We start from the raw sequence: 5,723 nt of genomic DNA on the forward strand, positions 1-5,723 counted from the left end.
ATTATCACAATAGCTTCATGGTCCATCCTACTCTGAACCATTCTCCATAGAGCTGCCCAAGTGACATTTCTAAGGACAGGTCTCACCCTCTTACTTCCCTCCCAAAGAAGGTTCAGCAGCTCCCTACTGTCTCCTGGAAAATAATATGAACTCCTCACTCAGTATTTAAAGCCCTTCACAGTCTGCCTCCAACCAATCTTTCCAAAAGTATTCCCCTTCACACATTCTGCATCCTGGTCAAGCTGGACTAGTTGCTATTCCACAGAAAGGATCTTTCATCTCTTGTCTGTGGGATTTTACCCAAGCTGTCCCCATCCCTGAAATGCCCTTTCTCCTCATCCCCACCTTTGGTAGCCCTGGCTCCCTTCAAGGCTTAGCTTTGGTGTTCAGTCCTCACCCACAGGGCCTTTCTTGCCATAAAATGTTTGTTCTTCAGCTTTAAAAAATATTTTAAAACACTTGAACATTGTGGTTGATAAATGGCTTTTTCTATGCAATTAAATAAATCTATGCATCACACAATCCTCAAAATATGAATGAGGAAGAAGAGAGGTAGCATTATACTCATCTGACAGAAAAGGAAACTATAGAAATGATTAAGCAACTTTCCCAAAGGTTTCCAAGACACCTGTGGGACACTTAAGATCAGAGTCCAGGCAATCTCCCCAGGACAGACACACCTAAAGAGATAAGTAGCACCCAATCAGGACTGAGTTAGCTCCCAGGTCTTCAATCACCTATAAAAATGATAATAGCTAGCATTTACATAGCACATTAAGGCTTGCAAAGCATTTTAACTGATCCCTGCAACAACCCTATGAGGTAGGTACTATTATGATCCCTGTTTTACAGATGAGGAAACTGAGGCAGACAGAGATGAAGTGTCTCACCTGAGGTCACACAGCTAATAAATGTCTGAGTCAGGGTTCCATCTAGGATCTTCTTAACTCCAAGTCCCCACCACAACACCACCTCAATCTATCAATTTTTTTTTTTACGGGGCAATGGGGTCAAGTGACTTGCCCAGGGTCACACAGCTAGTAAGTGTCAAGTGTCTGAGCCCGGATTTGAACTCAGGAACTCCTGAATCCAGGGCTGGTGCTTTATCCACTGCTCCACCTAGCCGCCCCCAATCTATCAAAATTAATTGTTGAAAACTGTGCATAAGAGAACCTCACAATTTCAAATACGATTCTCTTTTCTGCTCCTCTTTGTATATTGAAATATGCATGTTTAGGGATGCCTGTTGAATTCAGATTAAAAAGTGTTTTTTTTTTAATTGTGAAGAAAAAAATTAATTGTTGGAAGAATAGCATCCCAAAGATACCAAGAGGGCCACTGTGTTAGTGTCGACGCAGAAGCTTCCATTTGAATCAGGCAGGTGGGTGACATGGTAGATAAAGTTGATGATGATCGTTGTTGTTGTTGTTAATATTAAAATGTGTAGAATTTTTTTATAAAACAATTCACATCCAAGAGCTGTTAGTGTCCACCTATCTCAAAATGACACTTTATGAGCATAGCCTGCTGCCTCCCTCACCGTTTGATCTCTGTGGAGATCCTGAAGCATCCCAGGAAATGATTCACAGAAGGAGATCAATGGAGCAGAAATCATGAGACTTTCTGCAGGAAATGAGATTACTCTTACCCTCTCCAAGATAGAAAGGACTCTGCAAGGGCCCTGCCCTGAGCTCTCTCGGAGCCATTTGAGAGGATAAAAGGAAGCTTTCTGTACTTCGTGCTCCTTTTTCTTTTCTCCTTGACTTTGCAACTGGAAGTTCTAGATAGCACCAGTGGAGGCCAGGACAGAAGGCTCAGGACCTTGGACAGTGAATTCAAGCAGGTTGAGGGCAGGGCCCTGCCAACTGGGGAAAACAAGGATCAAAGCCCCAGGCAACAATATGCCCACTATCAACCCCGTTTGCCCAAAAGCTGGTGAACTGTTGGGTGAACTAAATTCCCTGTTTCTCCTTGTTCTGGGCCCGGGTGTACCTCAGAAGTTTTCTGGGGTAGATCAAAGAACCTTCTCCTTGAGAAACTAAACCAAAGGACAGTGCCCCAAAGAGATAAGTGGCACCCAATCAGGACTGAGTTAGCTCCAGGACCACCACCCTTCATTCCAGTCTCCCCCACCCCTCAGGGGAGATAAGATTAGGTGTGGCTGCTGCCTTTGTGGCATAAGGGAGAGAGATGGCTTGAGAGATCCAAAGCTGCCCCTCACCCAAGTTCCCCTAGCCACCACCAGTGGGGGATGGTCCTCCCCCAATAAGGGAACTTTCCACATCAGACCACCATCGGTCCTCTATAAAAGTATTTGCCTGTCTCCTGCTCCAGGAGAAAGATATCTCAGAGAGCCATGCCTGAGTGCCATGCCTTCTCCAAATTAAGAAGAAGTCCAAGGACTTCTCTCTTGGTTTCCTTTCCCTAGCACCTAAATAAACTATTATTTTATTCTAATTGGATTTGTGTGAAAGAGGATGTAATTCTTTAAAGAGGAATTCCTAAGGACCCCTACCCCAACCCCCTACTCATTTCCCCCATAACATCCTTTTTAGCCCATGAACAAGGAAGTGAATGCCCCTTACCCCTTTTCTTTTTCTACTATCCCAGGGGGTATGGACAGCTGGGACTTCCCACTTCCCCCCATCCTCACCCAACTATCTAGGAGAAGGCAAGAAGGAAGATCAGGAGAAGAAGCTACTTGGTGACCACTGTTTCTACTAGCCTAATTTCTTTTTTTTACTTTATTCTATGAACAGTATTCTGCATTATCACAACAAAGGAAGGATCTGAATGCAGTAAGAAGGGAACTGAGAGAATAAAAGACCTACTTTGGGATGGGGGCTATGAATCTGCTAAATAATGGATCTCATTTCATCTAGAAACAGTAAGACCCCAGATAGCAAGGGGTTCACACAAAAACTGCCTAGCACTGAAATGGCAGCCCAGGAATTTGAAGACTTGGGCCCTCCTAGTGGCCAGTGAGGGTACTGAGACCTGTTAGAGAGGGTCATCCCTCGAAGGTAGTTATGTTCAAGTAGAAGGCTACCCAGTAGGCTGCTTTAGAGATTGCCCTCTGTTAAATCAAACCTCTCAGCTGGGCAGTTCACTCAGTGAATGATGTTTCTCTGTATGGTTGAGGGAGGCAGCCCAGAGTCCAAAAGATATTTCCTTATCTATGTACCTGTTGTTTCTCCCAATAACACAATAGCTCCTCAAGGGTAGGGATGGTCTCATTCTTGGTTTTGTTCTCGGTATGTAGCACAATCTCCTCCATGTTGTGGGCAGTTGACAGAGGCTTGTTGAATCATAATGACCTTCCACTTTGTCCAAAAACTCTGCTTGGTCCAGAGACAGCAGCAGCAGGGCTGAAAGGGTCCCTGGGATTGGGGGTTGGGCTTGCACAGATCTGGAGACATACCCCACCAAGGACCCGAATCCCCTCTTGTGGGTAGTCCTTCTGCATTCCTCTCTAGAAATTTTCCTTCCTCTATGTTTCCCTGCCTTCCTGTGAGATTCGATGTGCAAGGAACTTCACACCTGCACCCAGATCAATGCCTAGGTCTCACTACACTTAAAACTCTATCACTACAAAGCACTTTCCTTAAATATCCCCATGAGATAATTTTAGAAAGGCCTGGAAAGACTTGTATGAACTGATGTATAGTGAAGAGAGCAGAACCAAGAGAACATGGTGCACAGAGACAGCAATATTGTTTGATGAAGAACTGTGAAAGACAACTATTCTCAACAATACAATGATGCAAGACAATCCCAAAGGACTATTGATGAAATATGCTATCCACCTTCAAAGAAAGAACTGATGTTGATGGAACGCAGACTGAAGCATGTTATTTTTCACTTTCCTTCATTTTCTTTTTTCTTTCTTTTTTCTTTTTTTAGGTGAGGCAATTGGGGTTAAGTGACTTGCCCACAGTCACACAGCTAGTAAGTGTCAAGTGTCTGATGCCGGATTTGAACTCAGGCACTCCTGACTCCAGGGCCAGTGCTCTATCTACTGCGCCACCGCTAGGTGCCCCTTTTAGTTGTTTTCTTGTAGAAAATGCCTAATACGAGGAGCAGCTAGGTGGCGCAGTTGATAAAGCACAGGCTCTGAATTCAGGAGGACCTGAGTTCAAATTCGACCTCAGACATTTGACACTTACCAGCTGTGTGTGACTCTGGGCAAGTCACTTAACCCTCATTGCCCTGAAAAAACAAAACCAAACCCTTATCATAAAATAACTGATATGGTAATGTTTTACATGATCATACATGTATATCTGATTACTTAATACATAATTAATACAGTAATGACTTAATTACATAATCATACATATCTGATTACTTGCCACCTCAGGGAAGGGGGAGGGGAGGGAAGGAAAGAGGGATAAAAATTGGAACCCCAAACTATAAATAAAATGTTTGTTACTTTAAAAAAACACCCCCATGGGGTAGATAACTTATTAATATTCTCATTTTATAGATGAGGAAATGGAGGCATGCAAATCCGAGATGACTTGCCCAATCACAGAGCTAGTAAGTATATGAAGCTGGATTAGAACTCAGAACCATTAGATTATAAGTTTGTTCAGGGCAGGAACTGTCTTTCTTTTTATTGTTTCCCCAGTGCTTAGCACAGTGCCTGGCATATCATGGGTACTTAATAATAAATGTTTCTTGGTTCAATTTACTGGTTCTTTCCAACTCCCAGGTCCAGCACTCTATCCACTGTACTCCCTAGTTGCCCAAATTCAGTGACTTGCCATGTTCACATAGCTAAAAAGTGTCAGTAATCTACAAATGTATCATAACATACTAAGGGTCTGATTGCAGTAAGAAGGGACCTGAGAGAGTAGAAAACGAAGAATGGGATGGGGGTTCAGAACCAGATTCAAACCCAGGTCTTGCCAATCAGGGACCAGGATTCTTTCCACTGTCCTAAAACACATCTCTCATACCCACTCATCCCCCTCATCTTATAGAGGAACACCCTGAAGAGGAGGGCAGAGATTTCCCCAGGGTCAGGATAGCAGAGTCAATGGCAGAGCTGGGACCGAGCCACCAGGTTCCTGGCTCTGAATGTTACCAACCAAAAATGGTTGAATGGATAGAGATTTAGCTTCAGAGTCAGGGAGAACTGGCTGTGAATCCCATCTCTGGCATGCAACAGCCGAGTAGCCCTGGCCAAGACACTTACAACTCCCTAGGACTTTTGGGGGGGGGGGGGCTATGAGGGTTAAGTAACTTGCCCAGGGTCACACAGCTAGTAAGTGTCAAGTGTCTGAGGCTGGGTTTGAACTCAGGTCCTCCTGAATCAAGGGCCAGTGTTTTATCCACTGCCACCTAGCTGGCCCCTCCCTAGGACTTTAATGGGCAAAAGAAATGCCATTCTGCACAGGGAAAAGGAATTTTCTCACTGGGAATTACTCACACCAATGAAATTACAGGTCAAGAAAAAAAGAACCAATGGTTCTATTGCCGTGATTGGTATTTCCTCTCTTCTTCCTCACCACCCCTTGAATAGTACAAGGCTAGCCACATAGCAGCTGGTCAGCATTTATATTATATAAAACTATATTATATATATATTATAATATATATCTGGTTTTAGATCTTATTCCTTCAACTAATAAAAATAGAGCCAGCTAGATGGCTCAATGAATAGTGTGCTGGAACTGGAGTCAGGAAGAGTTCAAATCCTGCCTCAGACACTCTCTAGC

Source organism: Dromiciops gliroides, chromosome 3 (genome assembly GCF_019393635.1).
Source record: "Dromiciops gliroides isolate mDroGli1 chromosome 3, mDroGli1.pri, whole genome shotgun sequence".
Classification (NCBI taxonomy): domain Eukaryota; kingdom Metazoa; phylum Chordata; class Mammalia; order Microbiotheria; family Microbiotheriidae; genus Dromiciops; species Dromiciops gliroides.